General features: G+C 39.1%; 1 protein-coding gene and 1 pseudogene across 1 annotated transcript in view; one reads left to right on the top strand and one right to left on the bottom strand.

Annotated features, from left to right (window-relative positions):
• Positions 1 to 23,200, bottom strand: part of QKI (QKI, KH domain containing RNA binding) — a 107,880-nt gene that overhangs the window by 48,659 nt on the left and 36,021 nt on the right. The window lies entirely within an intron of this gene.
• On the top strand, positions 14,602 to 14,724 carry LOC111733008 (annotated as a pseudogene).

Here is a 23,200-nt window from a genome sequence, read left to right as displayed (position 1 = left end):
ACTTGTGGTCACTTACACAGAATTCCGCCAATAAAAGTTTTCAATAGGTGAGGTTCCTCACACTAAATATTGGTCTTAATACACAATATAAATACATAAATATATCTCCACATTATTACTAAGGTAGGGCTTATTAAAACCACTATCCTGAAACAAGTTGGAGCCATTACTTTTCAATAAAACATCATCCATTTCATCTTGGAAGCTCCTGTTTATAGTGATGTGAAAATGTTTTTAAAAGCATTCTTAATATTTGAGAAACTACTTTTGGTTTTAATTGATTTTTGATGAAAAACAAAAAATACCTGATGAGTCGCTGTCCTATGAAGTTTAAAATTGTGCTCTAATTACAGTATCTGTTTGAACAACAAAGCAGTTCTATCACATGAAGCATCAGAACACACTGATTGTCCCAACTCCTGCTGAGACTCTTTTAATTATAGATTTGTAGTCAAGCAAACGAGCCCAAGACTTCTCCCCCTACTGTGTTCTTAATGTGAAAGAAAGTTCATATGCCAAAAACTCCTACATGGGAATTCAGAAGTGCTGTATATTTAAAGAAACCAATGTTCCAATAACACACCATATACATCTTAAATCAAGTGATAAAGCTTAGACATATGACCATTACCAGTTATATGTATAATCTTAAACTAGTTTAGGAAATGTTCATTGAGAAACGGGTCATACAGTAGATTTCATGTAACTGATGACACTAGATATAAAGCTGACCTAAAAAAATTTTCTAACTTGAACAATCATGTTTTCAAAGCAAATTATTTTCTAATACTATAGGAAGATTAGAATAATTTTATACTTGGGTTGGTGAAATCATCAGCTAAGAAAGCCATTACAGGCAGCAGGCATTCAGTAAATGATTTTTTAATTAGGCACAATAAAACAATTTGCTAAATTCAAAGAACTCTTATGTTTTATGTCAAAGATTTTCCAAGTTAAAAACAAAAGGACTATTCTGAATACTTTCCCTTCACAAGAAACATCTATCTCCTACAAGAACAATACTAAAAGACTGCCAAGTAATGTGGTCCTTGCGATTTCCATATATTAATTCCACTAATTTAATTATAATTAATGCATGTCCAAACTAAACTTATATATCCTGAGTTCTGGACAAATAACATTGCTCTGCCCTAATGTCAGCCAAAATTATTAAGACTTCTTGTGATCAGAGCTGCTTGCAGTATGCAAAAATAATTTTAGAGGCGGCCATTTAAAAATGGAGAGAGTGAGAACAGAAATAAAGATCTGGCAGAAAATGCTCATGGAAACTCTGGGCTGAGCTATTGCTGCAAAATATCTGCATCTCGGTTTACTCGTCTGTAAAGCACAGTGTTTATGTCGCGGAATCGTGATGCGTTCCGTGTTACGCAGGAGCTGCGTAAGAGCTGATGCCACCGTGGTCTGCACGGCAGAGAGAGAAACGACTATGGGAGATGACATGAGCACGCACATACAGAAGGGATGACTAAGGCCACTCAAGTGCCATGCCTGGAGCTTCTCACTCAGAAAAGCAAAGGTACTGTAGGGATCGAGTACTAGCTCGAGATCATCTATTTTTAATTAACTTAGTCAATAAAAACATATTAAACATAATAAATAAAAACACGAAATAGTTTTGAATTCTAACTTTTAGGAGAAAGCAGCTTAATAAGACCCGCGTGACCTCAGGGCTGTAGACTGGAGGAGGGCTCAGCAGACGGCCCGCCCGCCCGTACCGGGTTCGGATTTCGAAGAACGCGTGAAGGACAACTGTCACTGCCCAGAAAGGGAATAAACCACGATTACTTCACGGGCTCCACACAAAAGCGACTAAAAGAGCGATCACAGAACTTACGAAGAATTAATGACACTAAAGAATGAGTTCAAATACTCCCACTTCCATAACATTTCTCCAAGTCGGCCTTCTATCTATCAGAATTCATCTCCCCCGATTTCCTTCCGTAGAACTTTACAGCTCTGAAACAATACTTAATACGTACTAAAGTCTTCTGCATCGGTTTGGGGAGGCCGGCCCTTGGGGGGCAGGTTGTTGCTTTTCTTTTTTTTTTTGTATTACTCGCAATGCGTTTAAAAATGCCCATCTAAGAGTTGGGCACAGAACCAACGGCTTCATATTTCTCTGCTCTTCAACCCTGCACAGATCTGGACTTGCACTTTAGTATTTTTATCAGTTTTTCTTGAATATTTGTGTACTTGTCTTATTTTACACATATACATATTCTATAAATGAAATAGTGTTACACATAAATGTACTATTTCTCAACATACAGCGTGCTACCATAATGAACACCATACAAATTCATTTAAAAAGCATTACTAAATTCATAGTAGGCTTTTTAATCATCACGCATTTTCTTTACTCAACACATGCTAAACTACTATTATGTATTTGAAACCATTTACCTAATGTATCCAGCAAAATGTTTTTTATATAGTTAGCACTTAAAAACAGCTGGAATTAAATTTCCATCTTCTAAACTGAAAACAGCAAGTAAATAAAACATCCTGGTTAAATGATTACTACGCTCCTCAGCCATACAGTGTTTTCCTGTGCATTTTAAATGTGTATCTGTCTATGTGGATTAGGGGAAATAATTAAATACCTGAAAAATTCAAGATCTATAAAGAAAAAGAGCAATCAGGCAATATCGAAACAGGATTTCTTCTGAAACTGAAATAAACACACATACACAAAATAAAGACACAGATCAGCTGAATGAACTACAATCATAAGCACAGTAAGGATTATCTAGAGGGATCCACGTCTAGCCTGCCTTACTCCTTGAAGCAAAAGATCACAGCCAAATATTATAAAATCGGGATTTCCAGATGTAAAATAGCAAAAGCACGTGGTTCAGTGGGGACTGTAAGACACAAGGTCAAGACCAGCTCCATGACTTGTAGTTGCTACTGTGCAATGTCCTCTTCAACCTAATACCACTGTGAACACTTACAGCATTCATATTCCCCAAATATTAATACACAGCTGCCTTCATGTAATCTTGAACTCATCGGTGATAAACAGCATCAAAAACACAATTCTGTAGAATAATGACTTTTACTTATGACTGGTGACGACTTAGGAACACATATCTGTGTATGTATGGGAGAGCTATATTTTCACAACTTGGTAAGGAAAAACTGCACATAATTTATAATTGTTTTACATTCCATGGGGCTGAGCACCTATCAAGTATTCACGTTTACTCACGGATAACTGGAGCGTTACGTTTGCTCCAAATCTTAAATCATCACCTGCCTGTTGTAGAGTAGAGAACAAATAAAAAGAACTGGTTAAGTAGGAAGGCAACAAAGGAGGCCTCTCCCCACGCACTCTGCTCCAAAAGCCCACAGGGCACATGGCATAGTGAAGGAAGAATACCGACAGGCACAGGACAGGCATGCAAGCCCTCAAAGAGCTTACAGGCCAGCGAGAGACATACGTAACAGAGTAACTATTTACTTGAAACTGAGAAGAGCGACAAACATCAAAATTCACTGTACTATAACAGTGCATACTAGGCCTAACTGATGTCGTTATATGATAACTTTCTCCTGAAAACGTATCTCCTCATTTGTAAAGAAGGTACAGGGTTGCAAAGACTGAACGAAGGAAAGGATGCTTAAGACAGTGACTAGCTCACAATACCCAGCACTTTAAAAGTGTAACTCCTACCACTCCTGCTCCCTTCCCGGGTCTTATTCTAAAGGTGGCTTTCCAGCTAACACGGATTTCCCTTAATTCCGCTGCAGGACTTACTTCCTGTCCTTCTGTTAATATAACCGACAGCCAGGGAATCCAAGCCTCTCAACTGCAAAGCCTCAAAATGAAGGTCACAGTACAGAAATTTAACAAAATTAGAAATTCACCAATGATTCTTCTATACTAAAAAAATACAGGTGCCCACCCTCAAATTACCTGGGATGTCATTAATTCTTTTCTTGGTAGTTACTTTAACCCTGAAAAGTTTTAGAATTAAGATTTAAATGATAAAAATAAATTCAACCCATACTTAACAGTCTTTATGTGTTTATTATCTAAAGCATTTGTAGCATTTAAGATTATCTGGCAAATTTAAGTATTTAAAGATTATTCTTTTGATGTCAACTGAAGAAAATATAGACAGGCACCCACACCACACAAGATGGGTCAGAAGCTCTGTATTTTTAAAAATCTCTACAGATAGTTCTAATGCACAGCCAGGTAGTATAGCAGATATAATTACTGTGAATAACATACTACTATACTACTAGGCTAATAATTCGGATAACATAATGTCTGACAGTGACCAAAAATGTAATACTGAATTGTCCAAATGATTAATATATTGAGCAGAATTCTTTCTTTTCCTAATAATCCACACTGTTAACATATATTCCACATACTTATACTTCTCAGTGGATAAAAAGCAAAGAGAATTTTACTTAATTATAAGAACGAAGTGAATCCAGGGTTTTCTAAGCTTCTACATCACACTGCCTCTATCATCCAAAACTTATAAAAGTCCAAGGCTTTTCTTCCAATATTGTATTAAAATTTGTCAAAATACAGTCATGTGGCACATAACGAAGTTTTGGTCACCGAGGACTTCATAAATGATGGTGGTCTCATATGAATTTTTCAGCTCCATTATAATATCAGCTATTATGTCAACGCCGGCTTCTCATCGCGGTACGAAGACTGCAAAGGTCGGCAAGGCCAGGAGTTTTAACCTGGATTCGGATGAGGACGACTTTGAGGGTCTCCTCGAGGTGGCTCCTGAGAGCTGAGTGCGGAGTTGCTGGAACTGGAACAGGGACGCACAGCTGAGAAGAGGCGAGAGCAAACTGCAGAGAAGAAAAGAAACCCCCGAGAAAATTCACAGCCAAGGGTTTAGCAGAAGCTTCTGCAGACTTCGAAAAGCTCCTTAAAAAGTTTGAGAACGTGGACCCCAACATCGCAAGGTTTTCCCTAGTGAGGAATGTTCGGGATGCATCATCTGCTAACGAGCAGATCTATGACGAGAAAAGAAAGAAACCGAGTAGACCACCGGGGGCGTATCTGTGAAGGGTGACACTTCTGCAAGAGCCGCAGCAGGTCCTTGGGAGGTGTTCGGAAGAAGGCACTGCTGACACAGGAGCTGACAGCCCTGTGCGCGTTGCTGCCCCGCGACCTTCTGGGCGGACCTGGTGTGGAGGTGGACGGCAGTGGCACTGATGACTGACCCTGTGTAGATGCCGTCTCGTGTGTGTGTTCGTGTCTTCGTTTAAAAAAAAAAGTTTAAAAAGTAAAAAATGAACTAATTAAAAATGGGAAAAGCTTACAAAAAAGATATAAAGTAAATATTTTTGTACAGCTGTACAATGTGGTGTTTTAACCAAAGTGTTATTACAAAAAGGTTGAAAAGTTTTTAAAAATTAAAACATTTATAAAGTACAAAAGTTACAGTAAGCTACGGTTAATTTACTATTGAAAAAAGAAATATATTTTTATAAATTCAGTGTAGCCTAAGTGTGCAGTGTTTCCAAAACCTACGTACGGTAGTGGGTGGTCACAACCTCGGCCTTGACATTCACTCCAGACTCACAGAGCAACTTCCGGGCCTGCCAGGTCCATCCACGCTAAGTGCCCTATGGAGATGTACACTGTTTATCTTTTACACTGTAGTTTTACTGCACCTTTTCTATGTCCAGAAATGTCTTCATCCACAAACACCACTGTTACAACAGTCTAGGAGTGACGGGCCGCGCCACAGAGCAGGTGTGGGGTCCGCTGTGCCATCCAGGCGCACGCAAGCGCCCTCTGTGATGGTCACACAGTGACAAAACCGCTAAGGACACAGCTCTCAGAACATAGCCTTGTCTTCAAGCGACAGATGACTGAACTAACTATAAAAAGTGATATCTTCCTCATAACCTTTCAGTATAATTTGATTAGCAAAACAGAACCATAACAGTGATGTAGTTAATGTGGCCCAGAATATTATATGATGCCATTTTTCTTTTCTCTTAAGAATATCAAAGTATTTTCACTTCCTGTGAGTACTTCTGAAATATAACCAACCCAGAGTAAGACTGCTAGGTACATTCAAAGATGTTAATGAATTAAAAACATTTAAAGCATTCTTCTTCTTCTTCAGGGATGCTGTTAGCATGACTCACATGGGTTTCAACACAGTCTGAATACAGGTAAGCATCAATCCAAGAGCACCATTTCACACATTTGCATTTAACAGGTGTGGTCTAGCTCAAATAAGGTCATTTTTAGAATAGTCTCTTACTTTTTTCACTTTATAGGTAGGGGTTTTAATAGGTAAAAATAGCTGTATGAATGCCTCTTTGATGAATTACACAGTTATGCCTTTTTTCATCAATTAGTTATACATCCAACATTTATAATTTCCCTAAAATAGTTTTTTTAACCATTTGCTAATGAAAACCTGGCCTGTTATACTAATAACTTTTTACCTCTTCTGTCACTTTTTATATATTTTATACATTATCCAATGTTATAACTAATGCTCAAGTTAAATGTTAACCATTTTGTTATTTTTACATTTTATTGTAACTACCTGAGAATTCAACTACATCGTCCAAAAAAAAAAGAGTACTCTCTCAGCAGAATGAAAAATAAAAGTTCAGAGAATCCACGTTTTGTTTTATTAGAAATAATTTCCAGCATGTTCAAGTTTCAGAGATACAGAACTAAAGTGAAATTCTTTTAAATTCCTCTCCCTGTTACCAACTGACATCCATATAATTGTATAATCAAAAAAGTTATTATTGGTTCGAAGTCTTGATAAGTGCTTTAAACCGCTTTCTTGGTGACCAAGGATGCATTTCTGGTGGCCAGAGACTAGTGTACGGCTCGTCCGCTAGTGGTTAGAGATACATCGCCTGAAACGAGAGAGCTGCTGGGGACGCCCCAGTCCACACTTTCAGAATATCCTCGCTCCACGGCCTCTCAGTTAACACAGGTGATTAATATCTTAATTAAGAAACCTATGTAACAGATGCTATTCATGATCTAACTGAAATACGAATACAGTGAAAACCATTTCTGAGGTATAAGACAAACTTTATGACAACTCTTGGACATCATGGTGATGCTTAGGAATTAAGCTACCACGAACAATTACTATGGTTAATTTGGAAAAGAAGGTTCAATCTCATGAATGTTAACAGTAACATTATAACTGGAGAAAACATCTTTTGGAAAATGACCACGTATGCGATACCCTAAGGACCTACCAACTGCCCATATTCTAAAACGATATAAAAAATAGTAGATAATGCTTCAGCAATTTAGTACCCCTGAGTGGGAGATAGCATTAACATTATTTTACAGATGAGGAGACTTACAGAAAGTTAACTTAAGCCTTAAGTTCTCCAACCAGTAAGAAGAGACCCAGAAACAGCAGCAGATCTGATCCTTGAGTCCCCTCCTGACTGTCCACAGCGGAAGCGCCGGAACTGAACCCACGCTCTTCTCAGGTCCTCGTGAAATCTGACACTCGCTCAGGGCCCCGTCAAGCTGTCTCAAAAACCCTTTCATCCTGAATTTCTCTAGCAGTCCTAGTCATCTGATTCTTGTTAATGACAGACTTTTACAAGACATCTCTACATATCCACAAATCTCTTTTGTTTTTACTACAGGCTAAAGTTAAGATTCTGCCCGACCCTTCTTAGAATATTCTTCGCTCAGATGTTTATTTACTCAAATGAAGAGAATCTGATGGGTGATGGGAGAGCAAATACCATGTTCGATGAACACCAACTCTATATCCAGTTCAGCTCTCTACCTTTACCCAGAGGGCAGAGCCTGTACCAAGAGACCCTCACAGAGAACAGAAATTCCGATGACTACTTTCACGGTACGCTAGCAAGAATAAGAGATACTAAATAAATTCACGCAGCCGTAAGAAATGCAAACCTCTACAAACACCTACAGAATGTGGGAACGCTGGAAACACGTGGATTGCTGTGGCCTTCCTAGGCTTACCTCCTGAGGGCCTGCCAAAACACAAAACTTAGGAAAAAATAAATTTAAACAAAATTAACTTTCTTGTCTTTGAAAAATAGTGTTTTATTCTAATTGTTCTAAGCTGAGAGAATTGATTTTAAGGAGCTAGTAGAAACTGTTACAGAATTAACTGAAGCCTAACCCTCAAAGTCTGCAGCTCATAAAATGCAAACAATTTATCTACAAATAGAAATTTAATCTTAATGTTAACAGTTAATAACATCTAAATTGATATCCCTTGCTCAAATAAAGATAATACCCTTCAGTATCGATAACCGACATAAAGGAAGCTACTGTTTAAGTGGAAAAGTCCGCTGTCGGCTGTGCCAGCTCAGTCAGCTGAACTGCGGCTGCCAGAATCCCATGCCAGCCTGGTCCTGGTCAGGGGCGGCCATCAGGGACACTCCTTCCCAAGACTCAGAGGACAAAATCCCGCCAGCGGTCATTCTGTAGCATGCACACACCTTCTCTCAACTATTCAAACACTTACCTAGGCCCTGCTGTAAAAGGACTTTTTAGACGTAATCGAAGTCACTAACCAGTTGGCTTTAACTAAAAGGGAGATTATCCAGGGTGGGCCCAATTTATTCAGATGGAACCTTTAAAAGAGGAATGAGGCCTTCTCTAAACTCAGCTGGGTCAAAAGCGGTCTCCCTTCCCCCTACCCTCCCTCCGGAGGCCTGCCCTGGACCCTGGACTAGGAGCGCGGCCCACTGTGAAAGCCAGCTCCTCTCCTGCTGCTTCTCTGGGTGAACCCTGACTTAGACACTTTTCATTAAAGTTTCACCATCATACAAATTATAAAAAAAAATGTGAAGTATCTCATTAGGCCAGTAAAGACATAATTATAGCCTACATCATGAATGCAAGGGGCTAACCTTAGTCAACATATGTTTGAAAGTAGTCATAATATGTTTAAGAGTATTTTTAGGTTCAATAAATTAAAATCTATTCCAAAATGTTAAATAATCTGCACCGAATCCACATTGCTAAGAAAGAAAGAAGTGTTCATTTTGGTGTGAATAAATAATTTCTTTAATAAACATGTTAGATTAATCCCTATTCAATAAACATGACAGAAAGTAATTAAGACCGGGAAATAAAAAATTTTCTTGAAATGTCATCAAGACAGTAAAAGCATGCTGAAAAGACCATAAGCCCCCAAATGTAACTACATATAACAATTTAAGATTTTCAGAATTCTCTTCTTTATCCAAAAGATCCTTCATATTACTGAGCTGCAAGCAACATGGACACAGTGGAACGTACGTGTGTGCACTGTGTGTGCAACCGTGTTCAACTTCCTTTGGTCTGCACTCTTAAGGAGAGACATTAAAACCCAGACAGACAGTAAGCTTATTTTCGCCCTGACGTTTCAGAATACAATTGCATTCAATCGGGAGAGGGTAGTCTTTGAACATAATTTCCCACAGAACTGAACAGATTACATCACCATGAGGTGACAGCTTTGAGAGAGAGAAAAAGAAGCGAAAACCTTTGGGCACTTATTATCAATTGCTAGATTAGTAGCTAATTACCTATGTCTGTCCTCAATGTCAAGTGCTCAATATTTAAAGCGCTTAACAGTTTTAGAAATTAGACATAAATCTTTTTTTTTAATTTATTTACTTTCAAATATACAGTACATTGGTTAGACATCTATATAGTTCATAAAACTATCCCAATTGCTCCCTCCCTCCCCTAGCCCTCCACCCAGCCATCGCATTAATGCTAACTGCATTCCTTATGCCGTGCTCCCCATCCTCGTGACCAACTACCAACTACTAATTTGTACTTCTTTAACCCTTCACCCCATCCTTGGTTTCTTCACCTCAGGAGAAACACACTGAGCCTTTCACTGATGAACAGCACGTCACGCAGTCAAGTGCTGCGTAACATGCTTTAGTCAATGACGGACCATACGTGTGCTGGTGGTATACCACATGACCTAGGTGTGCAGTAGGCTGTACTACCTAGGTTTGTGTTAGTACACCCTATGATGCTCGCACGTCAACAAAATTGCTTAACGACCACTTCTCAGAGCGTATCCCCGTCATTAAGTGATGCATTATTGTACAGGTATTTTCAGAGATGAAACTGACAAAGTCTCCTTCTAACAGTCTTAGTTTGCTGGTTTGTTTTATCATGAAAGTGAACACACTTCTATATAATAAAATATTGTCCAATACTTTTTATATATCTACTGAAATAATCAGTTTTTTTTTAACCTTTATGCTATTGGTATGATAAATTACACTGATTAAATGCAGATGTTAAACTAACTTTGCATTACCAAGATATACCCTATTAGGTATTGACATAGTATCCTTTTTATATTATCACTGGATTCGATTTCCTAAAATTTTATTAAGAATGTTTTGAATCTGTAAGACATACTGATTCTATTTTCTGGTGGTATCACAGTAATGCTTGTAATTATCAATTTATGGTAATAAGGTGAAGGATCCCATTCCATACCTTTTATAAATGACTTTATATAAGATTCACACTATTTCACACTATTAATGTGGCCATCTAGGCTTTACCTTTCCTTTGTGGGGTAATTTTTAATTACATATTCAGCTTCTTTAATTAATACGGGTGCAAGGTCTGTTACTTCTTGGTAATAATTTATGTTTTTCAAAAACTTTTCATCTAAGTTTTCAAATTCATTGGCTTTAAATTGCTCATAATATTTCCTTAAAAGACTTTTAGTGTCTGTAGGATCTGTAGTGCTGTGCCCTATTTTATTACAGATACTAGCACTGGCTTCTCTCATTTACTCTAGATCAGTCTAGCTATAGCTATATCTGATTTAAAAATCTTTTTTAAAAAACACTTGAGTTTCATTGTTTTTCTCTACTTATTCATTTTTTATTTCAGTAATTTCTGTTATTTTAATTATTTTCTTCTAGTTATCTTGGGTTTTGTTTGCCGTCTTTAATTTTTTTTAAATTTTAATTTGTTAGAAAATTAAAGTTTTTTTACATAAATATTTATAGGTACAAATTTCCTATAAACACTGCTTTACCTTCATCTCACAACTTTTATGTTATATTTTCATTATCATTAGTTAAAATACTTTCCGATTTCTCTTGTGACGTCTCCTGACCAATAGATTACATAGAAGTGTGTTGTTCAAATTCCACATATTTGGGGGTTTAACTCCATTTTGGTCAGAGCTCATACTCTATATATGGCTTAGTATGTGTTTTATTCTGGTGAATATCCCATGTGTACTTGAAAAGAATGTGAATTTGTCAGGTATAATATTTTATAAATACCAAAGAGGTCAAGGTGGCAGATAATGTTCAGATCTTCTAAGTCTTCGATGATTTTTGATCTCAATTTATCAACTGTTGAAAAAGTTGTTAAAATCTCACTCTGATTGTGAAATTGTCTATTTCTGCATTTTAGTCAATTCTTATGTCATGCAGTAAGGACTATATTATTAAGTGACTGTATTAAGTGGACGTTTGTGATTGTTACATTTTCCTGCTAAATTGACCTGTTTCATTATATCCCCTTTACCTGAGTACAAACTGGAATAAAAACGGTGACTGCCAACATCCTTGGCTTGTTTTTAACTCTTGAAATCTATTTTATGTTATTACAGTTATTCCAATCTTCTGCTTACTGTTCTCTTGATATAACTTTTTCCATCTATTTAAAATTTAAAGTTAACTATAGGTTATACACCTCATAGTATATAGCTGAGCCTTTTGGTTTTTAAACCCATGTGACAATCTCTGCTTTTTCACTGGAGTGTTCCTCTACTGCTATTTAATGCAATTATTGATATAGTTAGTTGTGGCTCTACCGACTTTATCATTGGCTTTCTATCTGTAACCTGTTTCTGTTCCTCTTCTTCCCTTCCCAACTTTTTAAAATACACTATTTCAACATACCTTATAATTTCGCTTTATTTTCCTTAGTGTTTTTGTACCTTTGCTCCTTTGCATTATTTTGAGTGGTTGGTCTAGTGATTAAAAATATAAATCTTTAACTTTTCAAGGTGTACTTACAATTAATATTTTACTACTTCACATAATATGTAGTAACCATACAGGTCCATAATTATACACGCATAGGTTAAAAACTCCACAGGACGATGCCCCCCCGCCATACACTTTATAATACAAAGAAATTAAGACAGAATAAAGACTCCCCAAGTACACCGTCTTTTCTATTTACCCAGAGAACTTACCATTCCTGGTGTTCATCATTTCTAGACACCAGCTTTGTATCTGCTCTCATTTCTCTTTAGCCTGAACAACTCCCATTTAGCGTTTCTGCTATGCAGGTCTGCTGGTAATGAATACTCTTAGTTATCTTTCATTTCAAAATGGCTTTATTTCATCTTCATTTTGAAGATATTTTCAATAGTTATAGAATTCAGGTCGATAATTTTTTGTTCTAGCATTTAAAAGGTATTTTACTTTCTTCTGGCCTCTCTACTTTGATAAGTCAGCCTTTAATGGCATCATTGTTCCTCTATACATAACACGTCATTTTTTTCTCTTGCTGCTTTCAAGACCAGCTCTTTTTACTCTAATGTACCACAGTGTGGCCTCCTTTGTGTTTGTTTTGATTGTTGTGTGATAAGCATCTTGAATCTGTAAATTTATATCTTTCAACAAATCTGAGATTCTATGCTATTACTTCAAGTACTTTTCTGTCTCATTTGCTCTCTCTTCTTTCTGGGTCTCTAAGTACACATTAGACCATTTTATATGCTATTCTGTTACCTCTATTTTGTTCCTCTTCCTGTTATTTACAATGGATAGTTTCTATTGCTCTGTCTTCAAATCTGCATATCCCTTCCTTAGCAGTTAAAGTCATCCAGTAAAATTTTCATTTCAGGTATTTTATTTTCAGTTATAAAACTTCCATTTGGTCTTCTTTTATTGTTTCTACTTCTCGCTAGAATTTTCTATTTGTATTTTGTCTTCTTTTATGAGAATCATTATCACAGCTAAAATACCTGTCTTGTTAGTTCCAACATCTGGAGGTTGGTATGAGTTGCTTTTCTTTTCAGGTTTTGCTTTTAAAAGTGTATGCTGATTCCAAATTCTGTCTTCTTCTAAAGGTTTATTTTTATGTTAGTAGGAACTTTCTTGATTCAGTTCAGAACTGAGAACTTTGATTCCTGACTGCCAGGTCTGGTCTCACTTCAGATTTGCAGTTAAGGTCCTTTAAGCCGGTGCTGCGTGTGGGATTCAGGGGTCAGAATCTGGGGATCCTTTCTGTCTCTTTTCCTTCCTGGATTCCACTTTCTCCAACAACAGGGATTTCCCCAAGGTTGGAATTAGTGCCACTGACTGTACTTGACCCCAGGCTAAAAGCCAAGCAAACAAACACTCACTGCATAAACTTCCCTCCTCCAAGAGCTAACTCCGTCCCAGCTCTGCCTGTCTTCATTCCCCAGTGCTGTGCGCCTTGTAGTAGCCTTGAACTATACACACATTTTAGAGCTGTTTTCTGCAGGTCAGATAGGAATTTATTCATTCGGTACTGGAAATAAAAGGCCTCGAGTTCCTATGTCACAGCTCATTTTTCCAGAGGGATAGCGATGAAACCACATTCAAATCGGCAGGCAGTATGGCCCTGGTTCTAGTTGCCATACTATCTCTTGTTCTTCCTGCCACCTGGGAACAGTTCCTAGGTGGCAATTACAGCTTTTAGCCTCATTCATAGTTGGCATAGCCCACCCCAAAGCCCAGTTTATTTCTGTGAAACTGGCTCCAACGCTCAGAGTCAATTTCCTGGCCATCCAGGCCTTAATCGTCCCAGGACTGAGAGAGTTTTCCACTTTGGTCCTTGCTTGGAAAAGAATGTGAAAGAGCCTAATAAGATCCAAAACACAGATTGGGCATTTGGAAATTTTGTAGAAGACACAAAAGATGTGATTTAAGAGGGTACTGGTCCTCATTTGTAGAATGAAATTTCTTGTGACTATAAGAAGTCCTTCAAAAGGTTTAGGGTTTTCTTTAACCATAAAACACTCATGTGCTCAGATTTTACTGAATCCTCATTACATATTTTTATAAAATAACACTTCAAGTAGATTATGTAACCAGACCAAGAGAAATGTCGACTCAATTGGGGAAAACCTCACAAGAAAAACTGAAATCTTTCTGATCACTTTTTCTCACTTAATGAAGTTTATTAAATTATAAAACTTTTCCTCCCCAAACTAGTAGGAAACGGAATTTTCAGAAGGCCAAGAATAAGCAGTGTTTTTAGAATGAAGCTTAAGAGTGTTTGGATTCAGAAGTAATAAGCTTTTTAAAAGGGGAGGAAACATTAGTGAATTTATGTATGAAAGTTACATTTAAAATGACAATGACAATATAAATTTCAAAGTTTACTATAAACAGAATTATCATCTTTTTCTATTAAATTCAAAATATACTGAAGTTCCTTTTTAAGCACAAAATCTTTAAGAAGGTATGAATATCAAGAGTTCTTAAAGAAATCATGAAGTTTTGGACGTGGTTCCATAGTGTAGCGGTTAGCACGTCTGCTTTACATGCAGAAGGTCCTGAGTTCGTGCCCCTGTGGAGGCACGGTCCATGGTCTATGGTCATACCACCCTGAACAAGCTCCAAGCTCGATGTCTGATCTCAGAAGCTAAGCAGGGTCGGGCCTGGTTAGTACTTGGATGGGAAACCACCTAGGAAGACCAGGTGCTGTAGGCATAAATAATAATAATAATAATAAAATTTTTTAAAAAATCATAAAGTTTCACCTAAGTGCTTAATATTTTGTATTGTGCAATCTTGAATCCTTTACCTTAACCCTGATCCCAGGCTGAATCTGCTCTCTCATGTCAGAGTTCAAAGGATCATGAAACACCTTTAGATTTATATATTTAAGCTTAGTAAATTACAAAAGTATTTTCCAACTGCCTCCCAAAAATTCACAAAGATTAGTATTTGATTAGTATTCCACTAAATAATCCCAACTTAGCCAACCTTGTATCTCCAAAATAAAACTTAAGAAATTGCTATATACCAATACTGCCTACTGTAAACTTCCACATACCTTAACAGTAAATAACATAAATAAAATATTTGGGAAATGACTGCAAAAATTATTCAAAATTTTAGGAGCTTAGCTGTGCAAGGTTTTTTTTTAATATAATAAATCTTTTCTGACTCAATTCTATAAAGGCTAACTGTGATAGCAAAGTAGATTGCTTAACTTATATATTCTATCTATTAAAATACTGAAAATATTTCTCCACCTCTCCCATTTTGACTAATGATGATTCAGTACTTTCCAAATCCTGTTTCTACCAGCCATCTTTAGTCATTTCTCCTACGTCTCATACATACAGGCTGCTGACCGTTAGCCTGTTAGTTTTCTTTCCTGAAGATACCCAGAACTCTCATTAAAACTCTCATTTTTCTCATGCAGTATACTATTCAAAACTACAACTTACATCTCTTACGGGCATGTGTTGTAGGTCAAAATTAATTTCAAGGACAAAAAACAAATGGCTGGGAGATCAGAGCAGAGTAAACCACACACAGTGTAGAACAGTCAGCTGGCTGGGAGTACCGTGCCGTGCTGCGCTATGCACACTGAGAAGTGTGTGTGTGTGTGTGTGTGCGTGTGCGTGTGTGGGGGGGGGTCCACTCTACGTACTAGCATTCACTGGCTGAGAGTGCATGACAGCGGTCAGAGCACAGACAAACATGCATACTGGCAGTTTACTGTAATACATTTATAAATACATTTTAAAAGGAAACTATTGCAGAGACAAGCATTAAAAGAACTGGCACTAAGCAGAGCAGTATCAAACAGCACATAAAATGGCTACATGCTTTTATACCCGTTACACACATTACCTATTATCTCCCTACACTAGTTCTTGCTCATTATTCAATTACCCAAATTACACAGATTAAAGCCCCAAATTAGAAAGGTGAACAAACTCACAGGTAACTTACTGATTTGACAGTAAGAAAACTAAAAAGAGTTTTAAACTTGTGTTAGATGTTTAAGTTCAGAAGTGTAAAATATAAAAAGAGCTTTAATTAGCCTGAAACGCTGTTAATCAGTGGCTACAAAACTTTCAAATGACATTCCAGAATATTAAAAATACCTCTCTTAAGTTAATAAGTCTACGAGGCGGCGAGAAATAATAAAATAAAAATTTTAAGTCTATAAAAGCATAAAGGGCCCATCTTGGGGTAGTTTTCTATTCTCAGAAGATTTACCAAAAACAAAGCTGACAACAAACAGCTGGAAAAAGTCAAGTTAATTTTCTTCACCTCATGTCTTCCCAACAGATAAACAAGGCCATTATAGCTGCGTAAAACACGTTTTAATTGAGTGCTGTCACTGGTAGGCAGAGAACTGTGGAACTGCTACTTTCCATATCAAACAAAGCAGGTAATTAACAGCCTTTCTGGCACAATCCCTTATCACCAAAATACACGATGAATGCTAACTTCCCTCAGAGGCAGCGCTCGGTTACCACAAAGCCGGGCTGGTGTTTCGGGGTCACATTCACCTCCTTATTACACAAGCATACATTTCCAGCTCAGTCAGACACCTATAATTAAACACAAGACGACTATCACGCTAATATTCAGGCTGGCCTGCCTGGGAAGGGGTTTCCCCTCCTCCCGGTACAGATGATTGCCTTTCATTTTAGTTTCAAGTAGTTAGAGTTCACTTAGTTTTGATTACATAGCAATTAGATATGCAAATGAATAAGATCCGGAAAAATACTTCTCAAACATCAGATTGTGAGCAATCAGGCCCATTCTCTTCTCTTGTATATACAAGCAGCTCATTAAACAACTATTGTCTAAAAAGCATCTCTGCCTCAAACGCCTTGGATTTTCTTAGATGTTAAAAACATCTAAAATACATCCTCGGAACAAATCTCTCGTCAACCTAGTTCGGGTGTATATGCGTGCACGGTGGGGAGGCATGGTAAGTGGCCAAAGGAAAGAACACACCCTAATTCGCATTGTTTAGGGTTACTTCAAAACGTGCCAAGAAATTTCTTTTAATTTTTTTTTAAATATACAGGTTAAAACTTTCTATTAAATGCTACCTAGGAGTAACATAAAATATTGCTAAGTATTCCTAAATATTCCAACCATTTGCTTGAGAAACACTTTTCATCTTGATGTGTGTGTTTTATAAGCTATTTGCAGGTGTTAGCGTGAAGAATGCACACTCCGGAGGGGAGGCAGGTAAAAACATGCGCACTGGAGAAGATCAAAACTGTGACCTCTGTCTGCCGGGTGACTCCACAGACATGGCCACCGAGTTCTCACAAAATGCGCTCATACTGTCTGCACTCTGGCAATTAACTTCACTTTTAGGTTTTAAATTTCAACTTTGCTCCTAAACCTCAAGTCTTATTCAATTAACTTATAACGTTCCAGCTGGCTTTTTCTTTTTTGAAATTTAATTCATGTGTCAGTTGTTTAAGTAAAATTTTCAAGTGTTTCTTCTGCATTATTTATTTGATCCCCTGTACTTAAGAAAATTCAAGAAACGGGCTGACTAAAAATCTGTGGAAAAAGAACCTAACTTTTTAACGGGCACCAATTATGTCCGCGCTTGATTAAACGAATCGGAAATAGAAGTTACTGCTCTCGGGGAACGCGCGCTGGGAAAGGAAAGAGAAACCACCCTGGGGTTCAGGATGAAGCTGCCGGTGCAGAGAGGCGGAGCCTGGACACTGGGCAGAGGGGGCCGGTGAGGCGGAAGGAAGCCGCAGGAACCCTCCAGGAGGTCCCCAGCCCACACCGCCCCCCGCACCCAGGAAGGCGCGCACCTGCTCGCGCAGCGCCCCCCGCAACTCTCCGCCACGTGCCCGCACGCGCCCTTTTAGAATCCATGCTCGAAGCGCTCTGAGACGATCCTCTGAAATCATGATCACGGCACTCCCGATTAAAACCCGCCGCCGCCTTCAGCTCCTCTTCAGAAAGCCCAACTTCTTCCCGGGCCCAACTTCTTCTCGGGCGGAGGGACGTGGACAGACGGCTCCCCGGCGTTGCTCCCCGCCCTTCCCCTCCCACAGTGACGACCTGCCATCCTCGGACAGTTCCATCTCATTCCTATCGGGGCACCTTTGCACTTGCTCGTTTCACCCGGAAACATTCAGCCTTCCAAGCTTCCCACGTCGATCTCCTTGTCCCCCCGATTAGATGTCACCTCACGCGGCCCTTCCTTAGCCTAGTTAAAAGCACTCCACACTGGTCCCACTTATCACATCGCCTCATGTTACTCTTTTCATGGTACTTATCACTATCTAAAATTGTCCTGTTTACTTACCTATTTTCTGTCTTTCTCTCTAAGCGTCATGAGAACAAGAACCTCCAATCTTTGTGTCTTGCCCAGAGTAAGGAAATCAAAAGAAAAAAAAAAACTTACTAAATTATTTAATAAACTCTGAAAGGTAGAAGAAATATTCTCAGTGGAAAAAGCACGTGAATAAACACATGGGGACAATAAGAATGGCCTGATTTTTTAGAAGGTGCTGAGATGGGACTGAAAATATAGAAGATATTAAAAAAAAAAAAAAGACTGTATGACGGAGATAAATGTGTGTATAATTGGCCATTTAAGGTTGAATGAAAGGTGCACTGTCGTGACGCCAAGGACACAAGACCACACGTTTGGGCGCAGCAACGTCACTGCCACTGCCTCAGAGCCTTTTTCATCAAGCCTGGCACACCGTCCAAATGGAACCTGGTCTTCTCTGCCAGCCTGATGAAGTGTTTCCCCTTTTTATCTAATCATTTCATCAAAGGCGAATCCCACAAAGACGATGAGCCTCCGACAGTATTCACAGCTTTATTACCAATAAAATTCACTTGCTGTGTCCAGATGAGGTTTGGCCTATCTACTGCAAATTGGTCCAAAAAAAAATCATATATGTAGGTGAATGTGGATAAAAGTCCCAAGTATTTTTTTCTTTACCAGTGGCCGCTGGTAAAGAGCAAACTAATAAAGAACATAAATCAAATCCTATAAACAAGCAAGACATTAAGTACCAGAGGACAGAATGTTTCTCTGATATACACATTTTTCCATAACGTATTTTCTTCCAAGTATACAAACATGAGTTCTCATTTTAAGAGCAGCAGCACTTTAAAACAAACATAAAGGTAACATTTTAATTTCATATCAAAAATTTCCTAAGTCCATAGTATCATTCCATAACAAATCGCATGACAGCCGATACAAAAGTAGATTTAATAATGATGTTGTTTTCTAGAAGAAAGTTGAATAAACACCAAAACAATGCCAAATGTCATCCACACCAGGTCACTATGAAAGTGAATGGACAGACTATTAATAATTACACCTGGACAGTAAGTGTAGCTAAAACCGTCCTGGGCAAACTGAAATTTACTATCACCCTTTCAAGAACTGTACTGAGAAGAAACACTTAGCGTGCTATCAAAACATGAAGGTAACATGCTTTAGACACACTATACACCCGTCTCTCGATTTACATGAATTGTCTGTTCCACGCATCTTTTTTGTACGTGGAAGAAAACCAGGTAAGAGTCCAGCAGCGTGCCCACGCGCGCACACACACACACACACACACACACACACACACACACACAAACTCAAATAGGCCAATGTAAGACATAAAAATATTTCACGTATTTTCACAAAAAAATGCTAATGAAATTCAAAAAACCAAAATAAACTTTATTCACTATTGGTGTCTTTACTATAATCTAAAGGAATCAATCTCTTTTTAAGGCTTTTTGGATGTTTGGATCACTATCTAGAATTGCAGTTTCCAGTTGAAGAGCTTTATAAATATTTTCTGCAGTGAATGAAACTGGTTCAAGATCACGGCTGTATTCCTTGGCAGGATGGGCTTCAGATATTAAGTGAATTAATTCATTATCAATTAATTCATGGTTGAGTCATTCATTAATATAGTCTTCATTCAAAGTGTCAGATCCTTCTTCTTGAAATTTATTGAATAAATGAATAACGCCCATTAATCCCTCTTCAGTGGTTGGGACTACATTCCCTGGAACCACCACTTCTGGCCATACTGCTTTCCAGCAAGCATCTAAAGTTGATGGCTTTAGATCACTCAAATCTAAAGCAATATTCTTGATACGACTTAAAATTGTGTATTTATTCCAGGCTTCTGTAACTGCAGGTGATTCATTATCTTCAAGTTTATTAAAAAATCATTAAAACTCCATTTAATATAATTAATCTTAAAGGTAGAAATGTCTTCATCTAAAGGTTGGATCAAGAAAATTGTATTTGGTGGCAAATATACTTTTATATTTGGACGTTCTAAATTGTGTGGATGACCAGGTGCATTATCTAAAAGTATTTTAAAAGGAAGATATTTTTCCTTCATATAATTTTTGGCTTCTACAGCAAAATGTCTGTAAAACCAATTCCAAAAAACATCAGTAGTCACCCATGCTTTTGCCATCCAGTCGCCGGGAAGATCATTAACAACTGGGCGTTAGTAAAAATTAGCTCTTCGCACGTTGCTGATTTTTAAAAAGAGTAATCATCAACAATGGAAACGAAAAAGAAAGGACCAAATAAAATGGCGTAACCGCGTAAATGGAAACCGCATATAAAAAAGCCCACGTAAACGGGGGCGGGGGGAGTATTTACTACGCATAAAAAATACCACATAAATTGAAGGATGGATGTAGATTAAAAAAAATTATTTGCTATCTTTTTTCCTGGGTTATTAAGTAAGAAATGTAGCATATCTGGGCAAAATAAAACGCGCTGCCCGCGAATCTTCCCTGCGGAGCAGGAGCTAATGCCTCCAGAACCAAGTCACCACGCATGCGCGTAGCTTAAAAACCGGCTTCTAAATTAAGAATTCCAGAATTTAAATTTTACATTTTAAAAAGCAAAATAATTAAGAATGAACTTTCCCATATTACCTTACATAATGAGGTAATTTGTAAAATGATGTAAGATTTAACTGAATAATTAAAACCATAATAATGGAAAATAAATATCTATATAAACTACTGGGCACTGGAAAAGCCTCTGAGCCTGACGCTAAAGACAGAATCCAGAAAACCACAATAAAATACAGTTTGACTTAGTTGATAACTTCTGTATATAAAATAATTATAAGCAAAATTAAAAGATAAAACATTCCTTCCCTCCGGCACACACTTGCTGGGCCCCAACCACGTGGCAGGAATTTACAGCTGTCACTGAGGATCCCTGCCCCACGGCATGCTGCTGTCATCCAGCGCCAGACACTCGCGAGGGGGGACTAGTGACCACGTACAGTGCGCCAGAGGCGATGAGGGACCCAGAAAAGCGCAGGCGCACTAGGGTGAGTGGCAGTGAGGTGAGGGCGTGCTATCTGGTGGCGCAGTGGTTATGGACGGTCTCTCCAGAAAGAGAGATTGAAGGGAAACCTGGAAGAAAGGAGGGATCCAGTTAAACAGACCCTAGGAGAAGAGTGGTCCAGGCCAAGGCACTAGCAAAGCCCGGCGTTAGCTCCCTCGGGGCCGGCCAGGCGGAAGCTCAGTCCCAGAGCTGCAAGCTGAAGACGAGCCTTGCTGGTCACAGAGGAGATGTGACTCTCACCGAGAACGTGAAAACGCTCTGCAGGCTGGAGGAAGACAGTAAGAGCGGAAATAAGGAATCCAGAAATAAGACGATCGGCTCATGCCCTCAAGCAGCCGGGCGGGAGTCAGCTCAAATCCAGCCACCGACGGAGAGTGGGTAAGCTCCCCGCGCCTCCGGCTCCCCACGCGTGGAACTGGAAAAGCAACCGCAGCCATCTCACGGCGCTGTCTGAGGATGACGTGGGGTGATGCGCACAGGACGACAACAGCAGCACCCCGACCGCACCAAGGGCTCAGCGTGCTGCAGCCTTACCGCCGCCACCACCGCCACTATCACCGCCACTGCCGCCGCCACGGCCACTGCCACCATCACCGCCGCCGCCGCCACCGCCATCACCGCCACCGCCGCCACTATCGCCGCCACGGCCACTGCCACCATCACTGCCGCCGCCGCCACCGCCATCACCGCCACCGCCGCCACTATCGCCGCCACGGCCACTGCCACCATCACCGCCACTGCCGCCGCCACGGCCACTGCCACCATCACCGCCGCCATCACCGCCACTGCCACCACAACTTGGTCCTTCTCTCCCTTCCCCCTCAGCATCGCTGTCACCACCCACCCCAGCCCCATTCCACCAAGTCAAGATGTCAAGTAAGCAGTCTGGAGTGCAGAAGAGATTCCAGGCAGAAGATACAAATTCTAAAGTCAACAGAGGGAGCCAGGAGAGGGGTATATATGTAATAATACACAAGAAGAGCTTAACCTATCAGAAACGACAGGCAATATCTGCACTATAACTGAATGCTGGCTAATAAATGTAAAGGGAATGACAGAGTTAGAAAAATAACAATTTCGCAAACACTGTATTACAGTAATAATGGATTTGAGAAGAGTCACTGACCAAAGCTAAAACCATCAAGGCAAAATTTTGCTGGGAACAGGATATTCGCAAAATTTTGCTGGGAACAGGATATTCACAAAATTTCAAAGTATCCCCTTGGTTATTAATTTAAAGGTGTTTGGAAAAGTAACTCTACAGTGAAAAAAAGACTGACACCATTTTAACCAAACGATCAAAGTTAACATCAGAAATGAGACAAACTAACGTCATATAACTGCTAATGTGGTGTGCTGAGGACACAACACCACTTTTTAAAAACATTCTTGCCAAGAACTCATAGCCTGTATCTAACGGGGAGGAAGTAAGACAACCCCAAATCATGAAAGGCAATGAAGAGCTGAGGAACTGTTCCAAATCAGAGCCTGTGAGACACAAGTGCAGTGTATGATCTGGACAGGATTCTGGGACAGAAGTATTTTACTCAGACACACACACAGACACACACACACACACCCCCTAAGGCAATGCTCGTCATTCAGGGCAATTACATTCTCTAGAGCCACTGCAAACATAAAGTAGAGACCGCTAACCCACAATTCCTGAGTAAACAGGGTTATGCTCCTATGGGCCTCTGGTCACATTTTCATCAACCAGTCGCTATACGACCCTGTTTTGTGCTTCTGTGTATTAAAGCCTCTGTATTTAACACATACTGTTGATTCGTCGACGCTGACCTCGCGGCCAGCAGCGCTGTGACT

Source organism: Pteropus vampyrus, unplaced genomic scaffold, assembly GCF_000151845.1.
Source record: "Pteropus vampyrus isolate Shadow unplaced genomic scaffold, Pvam_2.0 Scaffold512, whole genome shotgun sequence".
Taxonomy (NCBI): domain Eukaryota; kingdom Metazoa; phylum Chordata; class Mammalia; order Chiroptera; family Pteropodidae; genus Pteropus; species Pteropus vampyrus.
Note: the sequence above shows the minus strand (reverse complement) of the source record. Positions and strands in the feature narration are given on the sequence as shown.